The 18,341-nt window shown below is 45.8% G+C and overlaps 4 long non-coding RNA genes across 6 annotated transcripts in view; 1 reads left to right on the forward strand and 3 right to left on the reverse strand.

Moving 5' to 3' along the window:
• LOC116069385 overlaps positions 1-2,239 on the reverse strand; it is a 17,735-nt gene extending 15,496 nt beyond the window's left edge. Inside the window, exon 1 of the long non-coding RNA XR_004110007.1 lies at positions 2,031-2,239. This is a non-coding gene — a long non-coding RNA (uncharacterized LOC116069385). The remainder of the gene's footprint in view (positions 1-2,030) is intronic.
• LOC116069384 overlaps positions 1-12,635 on the forward strand; it is a 52,800-nt gene extending 40,165 nt beyond the window's left edge. Inside the window, exons 4-7 of one of the 3 annotated variants that reach the window (XR_004110005.1) lie at positions 1,541-1,690; positions 11,193-11,382; positions 11,695-11,963; positions 12,379-12,635. This is a non-coding gene — a long non-coding RNA (uncharacterized LOC116069384). The remainder of the gene's footprint in view (positions 1-1,540; positions 1,691-11,192; positions 11,383-11,694; positions 11,964-12,378) is intronic. The other 2 variants (XR_004110004.1, XR_004110006.1) reach the window with 2 other exon arrangements.
• On the reverse strand, positions 10,864-12,499 carry LOC116069386. Its single transcript, XR_004110008.1, has 3 exons — positions 12,395-12,499; positions 11,556-11,731; positions 10,864-11,353 (listed from the first exon to the last, which is right to left on the reverse strand). It is a non-coding gene; the product is annotated as an uncharacterized LOC116069386 (long non-coding RNA).
• Positions 12,636-12,957: 322 nt separating the features above from the next.
• LOC116069388 overlaps positions 12,958-18,341 on the reverse strand; it is a 10,545-nt gene continuing 5,161 nt past the window's right edge. The window contains exons 2-3 of the long non-coding RNA XR_004110010.1: positions 14,272-14,477; positions 12,958-13,440 (exon numbers count right to left, since the gene is read on the reverse strand). This is a non-coding gene — a long non-coding RNA (uncharacterized LOC116069388). The remainder of the gene's footprint in view (positions 13,441-14,271; positions 14,478-18,341) is intronic.

An 18,341-nucleotide genomic window follows, 5' to 3' on the forward strand; every position in this document is an offset into this window, starting at 1 on the left:
ATGTATTATTTTAAAATATATAGCTAATATGTTTGGAGTTATTTAAAATTTATATTGAGAAAAATGTAGACAAGCTTCTACATAAGACTGCTTAACTGATTGTTTTATATCAAACAACTTTTATACTACTCATTTTTATTGTTACAATATTTATAAATTTTAAAGAATGTGACAAAATAAAAAAGGTATTGCAGGTATTGAAGTGGGGGGTCTCTGGGAGGAGTTGGGGTAAAAAGCGGAAAGAAGAATGTGATGTAATTCTACTTGCTTAAAATATGTTTTTAAATGTTAACAAATTCAGATAAACTGAAATTGTGTATCTTTTCTCATCATAATGCAATAAAACTTAAATCAATTTAAAAAGAGAGAGAGAAAAAAAGAAAGACTAAGCAAGAAACAAAAAACTCACAAAGACATAAAAGCAAAATAAAGAAGCAAAAGAGCAATAAGACCAAAAAAGAAAAAAAAAAAAAAGGAAAAAAAAGCCAAAGTGAAACAGAGTGAAACATCAAGTCCACATAAATACTCATTTTGCATTAGCTCATTTTGTTTGTATTAGTCAAATACTCCTCAATGTGGAGCCTGCCCTGTGGTGTGATTGATCTAACCAGCAAGACTCTGAATCCCAAAGATGCATGGAAAAGGACCACTGACCTGAGCCAGCATGGCCAAATTAACTAGAGCAAACAATTAAAGTAACCATCTTTATTCATGGACACGGGCTGCCTCCCTCTGAGATGAGGGTCAAGGTGTCAGAATTGGACACAAAGAAGACAAGGTTTTTCTTTCTCTTTATTTCTCTCCTTGTCCAGAATAATGATGAGACCACCATCACCTGACTGCAAAGTTGCTGATTCAAGACTCAAAGAAGGGCACTAACAACTCGGCTTTTAGCAACATTGTTCAATCTAAACAAGTGATTTTGTAGTGTCCATTGATACGAAGGAGACTGGAAATACAGCAGTGCCCTCCTGAACTGACTCTGTATCCATCTTCTCTACAGATGCTAAGGTGTCACTGGGAAAGCTACCTCAAACCTTGTCTTTCCAGACAAGTGCCAGACACTCCTCCCTCCGTCAATTTAACTGAAATGAGAGGAGACCAATTACCTAATAAGTGGAATAACCACAAAAGAAAAGGAAACACTCCAATATATAAATGTTTCGTTGACATTAAAAGGGCCACTTAGCAACATTAACAGGGGAAGGAAATTTCATTTTACTGAATACTGATCATCCTTAAGTTAATGCAGAAATAAGGGAAATGTCTCATGCTAGCTATCCGCTGTGGGGAATGTGTAGGTGTTCATGAATCTTAATGGTGGCAATGAAAATTACAGATGAATTTGATTCCGTCATATGGGACCCAGCCAGCACATTTGAAGGACCCTGCGGCTTGCTTTCTCATTCTGTCTGGAGGGGTGTAAAGACTCCAAAGTCATTTGAAAGATTCAAGTGTCATTGGCACATTATGAGAATGTCGGTTTCTTCTCTCCAGCTGCTTCACACTTAGAAGTCCATCCACTTTCTCTCTCCCACAGAATGTGTGGCATGATGGGAAATAGAGCTTTGAGGTCAACCTGAACTCACCAGAATGTTGGTTAGTTACCAGAACCATACAGAGAACACTGCTCTTGGATCAGTGGATGCAGAAACTCACGACCCTGGCAAGTCAAGGTTATAACTTAAATGTACGATAAATGCATTGGCCCCAACTGAACTGTCTTCATGAAGGGTGATCACGTGAGGATAGTGCATCTGAGTGGGAAAGCTCCTGAGTGGGGAGACAGGTTTGTCTTCAAACCCTACTGTAAGCCTCTTGTCTCTACTGGTCTGCTGGCGAGACACCCCACAGAGTTAATAGGCTGACACTGGGAAGTATTCCTCACTGCGGGACGGGAGCAAGTCTTCATTCATTTATCCATTTGGGTTCCTAATGGGTCAGAGAGGATCTGGATCAGGCCTGAGCTCTAATACAGAACAGCCTCCCTGTGGTGTGCCAGACAAGCTGCAGGGTGCTTTGACACTCACCTGTTCCTGTGCTGGGGTTGGCTCTGAGATGTCACTCCCCGCCCACCTGTCTCTGCTACCACAGTCCCACAGCCACAAACCAGACAGTATTGTGACCGTAGGTAGAGGGATCCCTTTAGCATAGAAAATAGAGTTGCTCTTGGTGACCCAGTAGCTCAGTCCTTACATGTCATCAGTTACTCATTATTGACAAACACAGTGGAAGGGACAGTGTGTGGCTTTGGTGGTCATTGGTCTCCATATTCTTCCTGCCTTGTGCTCATTGTACATAGTGTTGGGTTTGTGGTCAATTTCTCTCATGTCGTGAACTTAAAGCACACTCATTTCCTCTCATTCTTTTAGCTCCTACCCCTTTTCTCATCCCACTAATCTCCTCTATTCTCCGGGTGTGTGTGTGTGTGTGTGTGTGTGTGTGTGTGTGTGCCGTGTATGTGAAGGTACCCACAAAGGCCAGGACATTGTTTCAGTTGCCCTTGGGCTGTGAGCCTTACAGCGTGTGTTCTGGTAACCAAACTGAAGTCTTTTAGAAATACAGAAACAGCTAACTGCAGAGCCATCTCTCCACCCCAACCCCCACTAATGTTAGTTTTGATAATATACCGTGGTTATGTATAAGATATCATCTCTGAGGAAAGGATGACTGGAATGCCCTATGCTAATTTTGGAACTTCTTATAAATATGCCATTATACTTTTTATTTATAACACTTATCACTACTATAGCCGTATTCTGTCCATTAGATTTCCAGAGCTGCGTCACTAAAACCTTATAGCCTTCTGCTCAGCCTTTCTCCTGTTACCCTACCCTCAACTTTTGGTATTGCCCATTCTGTTCTGCTGCTAGGAGCTCAATTTATTTAGCTTCCACACAGGACTGCCATGATGCAGTGTGCCTCTCCCTGTGCATAGCTTATTTCACTTAGTATAAAAGCTCCCGAGTTAGTTCAGATTGTCACATACCATAAGATCTCCCTTTTTCAAGTCTAAGCCAGACGTGGTGGCTCACACCTGTAATCCAAGCACTCAGAAGGCTGAGGAAGGATGCATTTACTGAATCCTAACGTTGGTGGACACCTAGGCTGGGTCAGTAACTTGGTAATTGAGATTAAGTCTTAGAAACCTTCCTAGAGTGCATACCTATATGCATAGTGTGAAATGAGTTCAAATCAGGTGCACGCCTATATGCATAGTGCAGTACATAACTTTGCTGTGTTCACTGATGGTGGTTAGTCCTGATTGAGCATCTCATGAGCTGCACCAGTACCACCATCGCAGAGACACCATAAGTCTTCCCACCCTTGCTGGACCTGGAACACGTAGAGCTGACTCAATTCTAACTTGGCTTTTTCTAGTTTTGAGATATAAGCCCTTGAACAAGATCTAGAATCAAAAATCAAAGGTTTGGCTTCAGTACCTCCCTTCTTCCTAGATCTAACCTTCAACATGAAAGTCAGACTTTGCAGTGGGTATAAGATCTTCCCCAGACATGGGATGGGGTGGGGAGTACTATGCCAGGACCCATGGGAAGTTTTCCAATTGTTTGTTGTTTTTGTTTTTTTTTAAATGCAAAATGCAAGTCTGTGTTCCTTTCCAAGGAAGGTCCTCACAAGATGAACTGGACTGCCCTCAGGGAGTGTGGGGAGGAAAAGTCAGGAGAAATTAACAAGCAAGAACCCAACATGCAGTCAAACCCAAGGGCCATTGCTGCCATCTTGCTGATGTAATGGCATGGAGGAATCAGAAACCAGAAATTAGAAAAGCATAATGTGGACCAGCTTTCAGGGCTACCAAGAACCAAAACAGCCTGAGACCACACAATGCCAGCTGCTAAGGCCTCCACAAAGACAGCGTGTAAGCAAACACCCATGCAGCCTGTGACCGTTTCTGCCACCCAACTTGGCACTAAACAAAACACTAAATTAATCAATCAGATTTTTAGATAAAGATCCATCTGTAATTCTAAAACAATTTTAATAATAATAATAATAATAATAATAATAATAATAATAATAATAATAATAAATAAAAAGTCAAGGGTTTGCAATGCCCAGGCTTTCCAGTGAGTACATGAGTGGGGAGGTAAGGAGGAGACCATGAAGCTGAGAGTGGCAGCTGAGTGGGGACGTAGGATGCCCAGCTTTCCACCACAAGAGTGAAATCTGAAGGCACAGTGTGAGCAGGCAGGGCTGAGTCAGGCTCTAGTGAGAGAGGACCCAGGCCAGGGTAGGTAAAGACAAGGAATCTCCAGGGAGATTTCTGCTTGGGCAGGAAACAAGCCTTGGGAGGACACCATACACATGTGCACACCTCACACACTCACACACATACACACACACACACACACACCTCGTGCTCACACACATACTCATCCAGTCACATGTGGGCTCAAGCACACATACAATACACAGTGCATGCCCATGCAATATACCCTCTCATGTTCACATGACCACACCCACACAGGAGCATGAGAGCATAGCATTCTCACACTACACACATGCTCTGCCCTTTCATGCAAAGGCCCTCTGGGCAGAGGAAGAGAGATACCTGCCTGGACTGTGTCAACACAGACTCCGAAGACGTGCTCATAAAGGCCAGTTTGGCCCTACACCTCAGGTGGATAGGCTGTGATGCCCAGCTGGAAGGAAAGTGTCCAGAGCCACTCCTGTGCCCACCCTGCTGACCAGCCAGTGTTGATCAATTAAAGCCTCCAAGGTCTCCACTGCTGGCCTATCCCCAGTTCCGTTTCCATTTTTACCTTTTATCCAGAGATTCACGCCTCCTCAGATGCCTTTCCTACCCCCACCATCCCCCTGCCACAGTCCCCAATGGATTCTCCTTCCCATGGCCTCACTATCCCCGGGAAGAAAGGACATACCCCTAACACCCTAGGACCACTCATCTACTCACCCAGTCACCCCTCTCTGTTGCACCTGCTGCTGGCAAACTTTGAAGATTGCCACTACAGGACAGAGGCAGGCAGGGGATGTGAATGCCAAGTGGGAACCCTGAGCCGTGGTCAGGGCCGAGCCTAACCACTGATGACTCTTCTCATGAGCACAAAGGGCTGGAGAGCTGCAAGCTTAGCAAGCAAAGGGGACAAGCAGGGGACAAGCAGGCACCACACTTAGGACACAAAGCATTCCAGAAGCCTGTAGAACTTGAAGTGCTCATTGACCTTAAAAGGTCAGCTGGGTCTCTCATCTCACTTAGAGCCCTATCTTGACCAGATCCAGAGAAACAGGGAACTGTGTTCTAGAAGGAAGGGATCCTTTGGCGAATACCAGACAACCCTGGAAGCTGCAGGGAGCTGCAGAGAAGAGCGGGCAGAGCTTTTCAGTGGGACCAGAGAGAGCGAGCAGGTTCAGCTAGACAGCTTTGGGGAGGCAGAAGCTCTCCAGACTCCTGTGGTACACGCTCCACTACACTTGGCTGATAAAGATGTGGGGCTCAGAGAAGTTACACAGGAGAGAGGCCCCAGGCACTTGCTTGCAATGGGGCAAACACCCTTGCTTTCCTTTCAGCACTGTTAGACATACACACCAGCCCTGGGGGCACAAAGTCTAAACTTGATGTGAGATCTCATCTGTGGTGGTTTGAATATGGTTGGCCTATAAGCAGTGACACTATTAGGAGGTGTGGCCTTGTTGGAGGAAGTGTGTCACTGTAAGGGAGGGTTTTGAGGTCCCCTCCTATGCTCAAAATCCCTCTGCCCAGTGCAGAAGAGAACTTCTTCCTGGCTGCCTACAGAAGCCAGTCTCCTCCTGCTGCCTGTAGATCAAGATGTAGAACTCTGGGCTACTTCTCCAGTACCATGTCTGCCTGCACGCTGCCATGCTTCCCACCATGATGATAATGAACTGAAGCTCTGAAACTGTAAGCCAGCCTCAATTACATGTTTTCCTTTTTAAGAGTTGCCTTGGTCATAGTATCTCTTCACAGCAATGAAACACCTAACCAGGAAACCATCAGAGAGGAAAACAGGCCAGGCTGTTGCAGAGCCCTTCGTGGCCTATCCAATCAGAGAGCTTCTGGAAACTCCCTTCTAAGGCAGGAAACAAAGAGCAGCAGAACTGGACCCTCAGCCAGAGCTGGGATGGCCATCCTGGCTTCCCAGAGGGCCTGTGTTGTGGTGAATCTTGATTGTAATCTTAACGGGAATTAGAATCATTAAGGACATCTTGTTGTGTCTGTGAGGGTGTTTCTATGTTTCTAGAGAGGTTTAAATGGACAGGAAGACCAATCCTGAATTGGGCTGCACCATACCCTAGACAGGATTTAAAAAAAAAAAAAAAGCAGGCAGATGCCAGTGTTTATCTGCCTCCCTTTCCTGACTGCAGACAATAAGACCAGCTACTCCTGACACCATGTGCTCCTGCTACCTCCTGCTCCTGACACCAGCGCTCCTATCTCACTCCTCCTGACACCAGAGCTCCTATCTCATTGCTCCTGCCACAGTGCTCCTGACACCACCACTTCTTCTCTTCAGACTGTGAACAAAATAAACCCATCTTTCTTGAAGCTGTCACAGCAAACAGAAAAGTAACTAATTAGCCTGGGCCTAGCTACTTCTCCTGGCTTCCAGGGACATTAGGCTGTAATGCAATGGGCAAGCTGCATAGTAGTGTCCTTCCAGGCCCGCTGCACAGTCCACGACTCCCAGATACTGTTGAAGGATCTTCTTTATAGCAAGGCCCGGGATCCCGCCTGAGCAGCTCACAGGCTGACTCGGAGACAGTCTCACCAAGCCCTCCAAGTGGAGCAACAGCAGAAGCATCCTAGGAAATGGGCTTGCTGGGGCAAGATGGGCAGAGTCCATCCATACAAGAACTTTTTGCTATCTGGGTATTTTGTCTTCTGAGTAAGTCAAGCAATACCCCAATACTCAGGGCCAGGACACCTGCTCCCAGCCAGTGTATGAGGCTCTGCTACAGCACTAAGGAAATCCATTGTGGTATTAATTAATGAGCACCTGCCTGGAGATGGGCCCTTGGCTAGATACTGGAACAAGAAGCAGGAGGCCCTGCGTGGGATGCTGGGGCAGGAGGCAGGGCCTGTGTTGGATGCTGGGGAAGGAGGCAGGGCCTGTGTTGGATGCTGGGATTAAATTTAGAAAAATAAAAGTGCCTATATTGCCAGAAATTACTTTCCAATGTACATTAAGATGTCAATATTAGGGCTGGAGAGATGGCTCAGCAGTTAAGAGCATTCATTGGCTGCTCTTCCAGAATACCCAGTTTCAATTCCCAGCATCCACATGGCAGCTCACAACTGTAACTCCATTTCCACAGGATCCAATACCCTTACGTAGATAAATATGCAAGCAAAACACTAATGCATACAAAATAAAAATAAATAATACTTTTTTAAAAAATATGTCAATATCGTGAAATGTTCTGACAAAACACTGGACAGAATTAGCAGACAGAGTCTCACAGTGTGATGGATATCGTGACAAGAAATACACAGGGGAAGGCCCCACCCACACGGACCAAGTTGGCTCTACAGCAAGAGGAAGTGGCCAAGGCCTGTGCGGCTGGAATACAGGCACTAGCTAGCAAGGTATCCATTCAGAGTGAGCTGGGCGGCCACTGAAAGGCAACCTGGCAAAACATGAAAGCTCAGAAAGGGGGCGAGCAGCCTGAGCCAGGGAGGTGTCCGTGAAGGTGCGGCACTACAGTTGGATTCTGGGAATGTTTTTGAAGATACAGCCAAACACCTCCAATGAAGAGGGTGGTGCTGAGAGAAAGCAAGACAGCAAGCAGGACTCCAAGAATTCTGTCTGGGGAAACCTAAACATAAGCACTGCCCAGTGGAGCTGAGGTGAAGGAGGTCCTGAGCACAGGGCCACAGTAGGGCAGGTGGGTTTAGGACCGAGCTTTCCTTAAGGGAAGGAGGAATCAGTGATGCACAACTGGCAGGACTCTGGCTTGAAGGGCTGGAGCTCTCCATGTAGAAATGCCAGCTTGTGGGATCCCAACCAGAGCTTAGGGAACGCATGGAAAAGACATGAGGATTTGGGTGGTAGGTGGGAGGGTTGCTGTCAACCCAAGTCACACCACCTACCTTAGGAAATGTTCGCTGCTGTCAGAGTGACAAAAAAGGCTGTCACAGTGCCCCATAACCTGAGAATTTTACCAAGCTCGCTCTCTCTCTATGTGTCTCTCTGTGTCTCTGTCTCTGTCTCTTTGTCTCTCTGTCTCTCTGTCTCTTTCTGTACCTCTCTGTCTGTGTCTCTCTCTGTCTCTGTGTCTCTGTGTCTCTGTCTCTCTCTCTCTCTCTGTCTCTCTCTCTCTCTCTCTCTCTCTCTCTCTCTCTCTCTCTCTCTCTCTCTCTCTCTCTCTCTCTCTCTCTCTCTCTCATTTTTCAAGACAGGGTTTCTCTGTGTAGCCCTGGCTGTCCTGGAACTCACTCTGTAGACCAGGCTGGCCTCAAATTCAGAAATCTGCCTGCCTCTGCCTCCCAAGTGCAGGGACTAAAGGCGTGCGCCACCACTGTGTCTTCTTATCAGAAACATCTGACTGACTGTCCTGTCATCTCTCCAGCCCAGTTCAGGGCACGTGACCTGCTCACATGAGTTAAATAGAATGTCAAGGCCTGCTCATTCTAAGGAACTCATTGAGACTCTTTAAAGAGTCCATGATATGTGGTGAGCTGCAGCCCTGTCTCTGACAGGTCCAAACCCAGAAGGAGGGCATGTCTCTGGGCTAGGAGCAGCTGGCTACTGGGTTTGCAAAAGAAATGCCATATGCCGGAGGTGGGCCTAATGATCACTACCCCCATATAAGTTCATGAGGCATCCACAGCCCTTCCAGGACTCAGCTTACTCAGCATGGGTACTGATGGACACCCCCATGGGGTCCATGCAAGGGGTGTTTGTTGGAAATGCATGCATCCTGGTGTCTTTGCAGATCCATGTGCCACAACTCAGAAATCACTTCCTTTTCCAAGAGACAACCGTGAGTGGAAATCATCACCTTTGAGACTGGCTCTCAGCTGTCAGCCAGTCAAGGGTCATTCCTATTAAGAAATACAATTACCTCCCTCAAGAGTAATGCAGCTCTTCATTTAAAAGATTTTCCTGGTTTTATTGATTAACAGGACCTAGAGGGTACTCACATAGAAATCCTAGGGCAGGATGGTGGAGAGGGCTTCCTATAGCTCCAGGTTCACTCTTTCAAAAGCACTTGTGAGTGCTGCCAGCGGGAACTCCTCAGACGGGAACAAACAGAACGGGACCCACCTCCAGCCAACCACAAATTTAGAGGCTGTTGCTAAGCTACAGAATGAGAAGCCAGGAGATGCAATTTCATGCAGTCTTGAATTAAAAGAGAAAAGCTTGAAGATCTTAGACATGATTCAAAGGATGTTACTAAGACTCCTAAAACACAAATGATTATACAAAGATTACAAAAACTAATCAGTTCAATATTATACATCATGGTTCATCTGTTAACTGATTTCTTGTTTGATATTTTAAAAATTGCCATCCCTTTAATGTAGCACAGTGTGCAGTATGATGCACAAAGTCGTGCGTGTTTATCTTCAATTAATCTCATCTACTTTGAATGTCTCAAACTTCCTGTTCTGGTCTATGAACTACTATCATTTTAAGAGCTGTTTCGCGTTTAGGGATATGAGTACAGTCACATGTTGAGCTGGGGTGAATTATACCTCACGTCTTTGTTTGGCTTTAATCAGTTCTTGTAGACGTCATGCTGCTGCCAACAGGGGAGGCCCAGAACCACTTCTCCGACAGCTATGGTGTCAGCAGCAAGGATGTGGCTCTCAAAGTCAACTTAAATGTAATTTCCATGACCCATAGTTGGATTTCAGTCCCTGATTTATTCTTGAAGGGTCTTTGATTGTCTGTGAACTTTTTCAAAGAATCCACTGAAATAGGACAGAAGAAATTCCAGAGTCCTGGACCGTTTTACACATGCTTGCCCACACAAAAACAGATACACTTCTCTGTGGTTTCCACTGGAAGGTAGTTTGTGTGCATGAGTCTTCTTGTCATATGCTGATAAAGCCTAAAGCAATTCAAAGCTGAACCACGGATTAGTTTTGGGTGGCTGCTGTTTCAAAGTATCATGTGGGCTTGATGGTTAAACAGCTAAAATTAACCCTCTCACAAGTGCCGGGGGGCTGGGAGAGCTCAGATCAAGCTGTAGGCTGGTTTCTCCTCCCGCCTCTCCCCACCCACCCTGTAGATGCCATCCTCTTCCCAGGACTTCCCATGGTCAGTCCTCTCTTCAACTCTGGGAGAGTTCCCCTCATATGAAGATACTAGCCATATAGGTTCAGGATCCACCTAAGCAACTACATTCTAATTTAACCACCTCTTTAAAGTTCTCATCTCTGGGTGTAGCTGTATTCTGAGGCACTGGGGCATAGGCTTTAATATGTGAGTTAGTAGGGAACATCACACAGCCCATAATGCCCATCAGTGAGAAGATGGCCTCTGCACATTGGGCCTGGTTTCAGCTATCTCCTGAGGCCACCTCTACCTACTCGAATAGGCCTACCCAACACCAGAAGGAGTCAAGGGGACCCCCCAGCAAAGCCTAGAATGAACAGAAGGGGAAGAGGGGGAAATCATCAGCCAGTGCAAAGAGGACTTACAATGGAGCAATGATCTTACCTATGGGTAGGAAGTATGAAGGAGCTATGAGGCTCTTGAGTCACCCTGTGCCCCTCTGTGCTCTGCACTTTCATCATGAGATGAAACTGCCAGACTGAGGGTACCAATCCAAGGTAAGTGCCTAATACCAGCATCTACCTAGTGCTCCTCCATGGCAACTTGCAGTGGTATCACGTATCAAGCATGTCGAGAGCAGGATGTGAGGGCAGATCGGACAACCACAAAGGAAGGGCGGAGGAAGCTGATGGTATGCAAATTTAGAGCTGCCGTTCGGTGGGAAGTGTTCTTTATAAATGAACAGGTAGCAGCTTCTATGTTGCTGTAACAAAAGGTCATGACCAAAAGCAACTTAAGGAAGAGTTTATTTTTGCCACAGTTTCCGAGGGCGGGATGTCCACAATGGCGGGAAGGGCATGGCAACAGAAGCAGGGAGCCGAAAATCATGACTCAGTGATACAAGGGAAGCAGAGAAAGCAAACCAGAAGTAGGGTATGGCTAAAAACTCTCAAATCCGGCCACCAGTGATGTGCTTCCTCCAAGCAAGGCTCCAGCTCCTACCAACTCCATAAACTTCCAAACAGCAGCACCCTAGGCAGACGCCGTGCTTGAACACCTGATCCTACAGGGAGAGTCTTCCTTTAAACCACCACACGAAATTGACGAGAAGATAGGATCCGGAATACCTGGACCATATTAGGAACTCCTGTGATGAGTGAGTACGGGATGCGGGCGAAGTCCCGAGTGAATGGGTATTGTTGGCGCAAATACAGCTGTGCCAAGGGTCTATGGGAATGGCAAGGCCTTCCTTAGATCAGGCTCGGGGACTTCCTCCTCCAGGGTGACTGCAGCCTGAGACTTCTGCCCTACAGAGATTAGCTAACCCACCTCCTTACTATGCTGCTGAGTTTTTGCACTGCTTGCTGGTGTGTCTCCATCAGAGTGCGTGGCACACTGATTCCAGTGTGGGGTGTGTCTGTTGTTTCTGAGGGTGTGTCTGTTGTTTCTCCATTCCCCATTGCATCAGGCCAATCTCAAAGCTCTGCAGGTCACATCAAGTGAGTCTAAGAAATGCCAACAGACGGAGGTTTAGAAACAGACTACCACAGACAGAGAAGCCAGCATGGTAACAGCTCTGAAGACACACTCACAACCATTGCTGAGAAAGCATCAACTTTAGAGTGAAATGTCACTTATACACAATAGGATCCACACGAAATATAGAAAGATGTATAATGCCAAGCCATGACTAAGCTGTGGAGAAGGAACCTCCCACTCACTCTCTGAAAGCAGCAGGTTAGCATCCATCTAATTAAGGATACACATGCACGCAATCCAGGAATCCTGATCCTAGGAATGAGTCCAAGAGAAGCTCTCTCAGAGTACCATGAAAGGTCTCTGGAGGGTGCTCATCACGGGGTTAACTGTAGAGCAGGGAACTGTGGGCAACTCAAGTATCCTCACTCATGAGAACAGTTAAGCAAGAAGACTGTGGGTGAGGAGGAGTGAAGATAGCAGAATAAGGCGAGCCCCAGGCAGCTGGCCTGCTGGGGGCAGGGGGCAGCAGCTGGCCTGCGAGGGGGGGGGCTCCAGGCAGCTGGCCTGCGGGGGGGCCCCAGGCAGGCCTCCCTTGAGAAACAGAGTGCTTGTGCTGCAAAATGCACTGTGTGAGGAACCTAATCACACAGGATGAATGTTTTCCTGACCATAGGTGCTTTTCTATTCACCTCAACATGCTGAACTCAGGACTTGTCAAGAATTCCCATGTGGACTGCTCCATGAAACATCCTGGCTCTTCCATCCCTTTGCGTTCCCCAGTGAGATGCGGATGTCTTTCAACAGATTACCTCCATGGTTCAGGATTCGAAGACTGCTTTTCTTCTACTTCACGTTAGACTCAACACAGAAAAGCCCTGAGGATGCAGCTGTCCTGTTGACTTCAGGAAGAAAATAAACAACTGACTTGGGTCTTCTGCAGTTTTTTAATAAGAAAGACACGGTTTGCAAGTAGAAGGAAGATGTTGAATTTGAAACAAGTGCTTAGATTGTGTGCGTGAATTGTTTTCTTTTTCAAAGATCCTAACAAGAAGACTGAACAAATACCAAGTGTGGGTGACCTCAGGGGTTTTTTTTTTTAATGTCTTCCACTTTTAAGCACAGTTTAAAGTGCAGTGGTAAATTCCAAATATTTAATATAATTTGAAGTGAAAGAAATGTTATCTAAACTGTGGCTCACTCTTGACAGATTTTTCTGGACAAAAAGCAAGATACAATAAAAGCAGAAACCAGGTTTGGGAGTGAAACCATTACAGTTTTATGTGTATAAATCCACATTTTTTAACAAGATTTTTCTCTTGGAGAAGAAACCTATTGTTTATAGGAAGGCCTTGGACAGTTTGATAGTCTTAAACATTTGGGTTTTGTCAGCTCTGCTTTGCTGTAATTTTAGTTCTTCCTTGGAAGGCCTGCTGGGCCTGTGGTTAGGTCAGAGTGGGAGGAAACATAGGCTGGGACGATGCTCACCCAGAACTGCCAAAGTGTGGGAGGCCAAGACAGGAAGACGAGATGTTCAGGGCCAGCTTGGACATCATGATGAGACTCAAAACCAGTAGGGAAAAAATAGAGCCCAGTAACCCCTTCTTTTATATTCCTTTTGTGGAATCACATGTAGCCTGTGAGACTTTGGTTTTCCGTGTGGCTGGAAGGGAGCTGGCATATTGTGGTCTTTCAGTTAAGATGATATGGTGGATCCTGTTGTGTAACTTGCCTTCACCTTTGGACATACAGGAATGAAGGAAAATCTAAGGTTTGGCATATAAACCCTTTCTTCTAAGAAAAAGAAAGGGCGACACCACAGGACTTATGGGCAGCTAATCACTCATCTCTCACTGCCTGCCTTATGATCTACCTGTTTAAGATCATTGTGACCTTAAACATCTCCCAAAGGCTGACATGTTGAATGCTGCTGGCCAATGTGACATCTTACTGGGGTGGGATGGAACCTTTAAGAGGTGGTGGGGGCAGGAAAAGAAGGAAGTAGGGCCATCAGGGCATGCCTTCCTGGATATTGAAGCCCTAATCACTTCACCTTCTTACCTTCTCTCCCCTCATTTCTATCTCTTTCCCACCTCTTCTCTTTCTCCACTCCCCTCATGGTCTTTATCCCCATACTCCTCCCTTTCCAGGTACCATGAAGTGAAAGGACTTCTTCCACCACAGTAGCCTAGTGTGATATGCTGTGCGGCCACAAGGCAGAATGAAGCACTCGGGACCACCAACCATAGACTAAGACCTCTGAGATCCCGAGCCAGAGCAGACCATTCCTTCTTTAAGCTGTTGGTCTTAGGTGTCTGTCACAGTAAGGAAAGCTGACTATCCAAACCGACAGCCCTCCATCATGGAACCAGACTAATGGCATTCATGGGATGGGGTGACCACTGATGATGGTGGGTGACCTCAGCCATCAGACATCAGCAGAGGCAGAGATTGAGGTAGAGAAGCCTTGGGAGGACCATGATGGCAGAGAGTGAGCATGCCGCCCTTCCGTTGGAAACTCTCCCTCACATTCTCATCCCGATGACCTCTTTCTTGGCATCCACCTTACCCTCAAGGCTTGCTGGTGTTGCTGCACATGGTCTCTGGCATTTCCTGGCATTGTCCAGCACCCAGGATGCCGTCTTCTCCCACCTGTTTCTTGTCTGCTCTGTAGTTTGGAGTGGAGGCTCTCCTTGATAGTCCAACTAAGCCAGATATGTGGCACATGCACCAACAAGATGAGATTCACGGTGCCTGGCATTTAGTCAAAAAATGCTGATCAAGCCAAGAAAGGAGATTGAAGTCAATTGGTCAAAACTGACCAGAAATTACACAGAAATATATAAGCAAGTACAAAACGTACACAGTTATCACTAGGTTCAAAAACTAAAGGAGGAGCTGGAGGGACAGTGCAGGGGCTAGGAGCAGACCTAAGTATATCAGTCACAGCACCAGCTCACAGCCACCTGTTACTCCAGCTCCAGGTGGGGGAGGATGACACCCTCTCCTGGCCCCCATGGGTACTGCACTTATGTCCATTTTGCACACACTCACACACATACACACCCACACACATGCACAATGTTAAATATAAAAATGAAACAGAGAAATGCCGATTATTCATTGTAGAGGCATGGGTTGATAACTTGAAACTGACATTCCTGAAAGCTGACTCTGACTCTGATTATATTCAATAAAGGTTAGGATGTGAAATCAAGACTAATAGTCCTGATTCAGCAGGAAAGAAATCCAGGTACAATTTTAAAGGCATTATCAGTAATAATGTCTCTATATCAAGCTTTGCATGCAGTCTTTAAACAAGCTTCTGATGAGCAGGAAAAAAAAAAGAGCTTCATTTGCACCATGTTATATTGTCACACTCCGTGTACACTGTCATAAGACAATGACTGTGATGGAAGAACAAATGTGGGGAGGGGCCTCTGACAACCAATCAGATGGGTCTATTGCTTGGAGAAGAGGAAAATGCAGCAACCAATCAAAATCTCGCAGACTTATAAAGAAATGGGATTTGAAAGGGAAGTCTGGTGAAGAATACATCAGTGCCAACAGGATTCATCAAGCTGCCTTGTCAATGCTTGATGCCTAGAGACAGCAGACTGATAACGGAGACGGAGGTTTTCCCTGCGTGCCAGGGTCATGATGATTTCATGTAAAAGGAAGATATGAGAAGGGTAGATACTTCATCACTAAAAAGAGTCAGCCAAAAGGAAGGGTAGGAACAAATGGGCTCAATACTTGCTCTAACCCACAGGTAATTTTGTAATTTCAGATAGTGAAATCTCTTAATACCATTTTTCATCCAGTTTCTTGTTGTGTAGTTGGGGGTCACTTTAGATGCTTTGGGATTTTGTGGAAGAGTGGTATGTGCATTTCACTCAGGGTGTAACTGGGCAAAATATTAGTATATTTTATGTATTTAGGTTTTATAGGATTGTTTTGTGGGGGGTGTTTGAGACCATATAGTCCTGACTGGCCTAGAACCCAGTATGTAGACCAGGCTAACCTCAAAGCGTCATGATCTGACTGCTTCAGCCTCCCAAGTGCTGGGATTAAAGGCGTGTGCTCTCACACCGGGCATTTTTTTGGCTTTGATTTTCTGAGACAAAATCTCATGTATCCCAGGCTGGCCTCAGACTTGCTCCTTGCCAAGGATAACCTACTTCTTTGCAGTAATAACTCCAAGTGTGGGACTGCCATGTGAGCCACCACATGCGGTTTATACAATGTCCCAGCTCTACCCAAGCTTTGTGCATGCTGGGTTAGCATGGTACCAACTGAGCCGTGTCCCAAGCCCTACGGTGTCTTTTTTGAAAATGCCCATTACAGATGACATCACAGCTTTAGTTGTGAGTCTATGTTTATGCAGTATTTCACAAAATCTAGATGACCGGCAGGCTGGTTTGTGAAAATCCCCTTTATATTTTTCCCCTTGGTATTTTAATCATAGCTTCATTATCTTTGATCCTAAAAATATAAACATATAAATAAAAATAGTCTTTAAACTGTTTTGTTGTTGTTGTTGTTGTTTTGGTTTTTCGAGACAGGGTTTCTCTGTGTAGCCCTGGCTGTCCTGGAACTCACTCTGTAGACCAGGCTGGCCTCGAACTCAGAAACCCGCCTGCCTTTGCCTCTCAAGTGCTGGGATCAAAGGAGTGTGCCACTGCTGCCTGGCTAAACTGTAAGTTTTTAAAGCTAGAAGATTTACAACATTAAAGCAAAAAGACTCATAGCACACTTCTAGGACTCTGTGTGTGTGTGTGTGTGTGTGTGTGTGTGTGTGTGTGTGTGTGTGTGTGTATGCAATGCCTAGGGGCTGGAAAGATGGCTCAGCTGTTAACAGAACTTGCTGCTCTTGCAGAGGACCTGCATTTGGTCCCACCTGCTGATGTACAACTGTCTGTAACTCTGTAACCCCAGTTCTAGAGGATCTGGAATGCCCAGAGGCCAGCGCCCTCTTCTGGCCTCCTCAGGCACTGCATATACATGGTACATAGACATACACGCAGGCAAAATGCCCATACACATATAAAATTTAAAAGTAAATAAGTCTTTTTTTAAACATTGTAATGTCTGAAGTAAAAGACACACTAGACGAGATTAACAATAGGTTAGATCCTGAAGTAAAGGAAGGTAATTTGAAGGCCCAGTGACGGAAAAACAAAGCAAAACAAAATCCTAAAAATGAACAGAACTGGCAACCTCAAGCAACCTGAAAGACATGGCTCTGGAGCCCTCAGTCAAGGGACATGGCTCTGGAGCCCTCAGTCAAGGGACATAGCTCTGGAGCCCTCAGTCAAGGGGACATGGCTCTGGAGCCCTCAGTCAAGGGGACATGGCTCTGGAGCCCTCAGTCAAGGGGACCGTGGAAGGGAAAACAAGGGAGAAATTGAAAAATAATGTTTGCTTTTTTCTAGATTTAATGGAAACCAGCTCACAGATCCAAGAAACTTGACAAATGCTAGAAAAACATGAAAAAAATACACAAGAGTTTTCTAAGCAATATATCCATAATTAGAAAATCTTTAAATTAGCCAAAAGAAAATAATATGCAACACAGGAAGGAAGGAAGGAAGGAAGGAAGGAAGGAAGGAAGGAAGGAAGGAAGGGAGGGAGGGAGGAAGGAAGGACAGAAGGGAGGGAGGGAGGGAAGGAGAGAGGGAGGGGAAGAAGGAAGGGAAGGAAGAAAGAGACAATGAAGGGAGGGTGAAAGGAAGGGAGAGAGGAAGGAAGGGAGGGAAGGAGGGAAGAAGGGAAGAAGGGCCACAATTTAAGTGATATTATAAGGCCAGAGTCTGTTGAGATTCCTTCATATAGTGTACATGTGTCAACAGAGAATCCTCTCTGGTGCCTTAGGTTTTAGTTTAGCAAGAACAACCTAAGTGCAGCTTAGAGGATGCGTAACCACATGGGGCACTGTAAGCATCCCAAGAGACAAGTGCAATTTTCCTTGATGACATCCTATTACCAAGAAGACCAGCAGACACTGCATAGTTCATCGCCCTAAGAGTAGCGGGACTCTTTTGGGTCTTAGCTCCAAGATGACCAAACAAAGAAGAAACAACCATCACACCAGAAAGGGCCACGGCTCTATGTAGCTAAGTCGCTGCACTGAGCCCAGTGCATGCCCAGAAAGAACCCCGTTAAGAAGTTTGTCATGTGAGGTAGAGGAAATGACTCAGTGGTTAAGAGCACTCAGTGCTCCTCCAGAGGACCTACTTTCAATTCCCAGCACCCACATGGCAGCTCACAACTGTCTGTAACTTCAGTTTCAGGAGATCCGAAACCCTCACACAGACATAGAGGCAGGCAAAACACCAGTGCACATGAAATAAATATAAAATAAAATAAATGTTTTAAAAAATTTATCATCAAGAGCATTACGGGGGCCCTCCACTGTCAGGGCCATATAAGAAGCAAGTGTCTTCAACACTTATGTGCTTCCCAAACACTACATCAAGCTGGATTGCTGGAGGAGCTGAACCATTCATAGCAAGGTAGTCAGGAATCCATCTTGTGAAGCTGGGAAGGACCAAACACACCCACCATGATTTAGACCTGCTGGTGACACTCACCAAAGCCCATGTAAAAGAGAATGCTTCCTTTTTTTTTTTTTTTTTT

Source organism: Mastomys coucha, unplaced genomic scaffold (genome assembly GCF_008632895.1).
Source record: "Mastomys coucha isolate ucsf_1 unplaced genomic scaffold, UCSF_Mcou_1 pScaffold22, whole genome shotgun sequence".
Taxonomy (NCBI): Eukaryota; Metazoa; Chordata; class Mammalia; order Rodentia; family Muridae; genus Mastomys; species Mastomys coucha.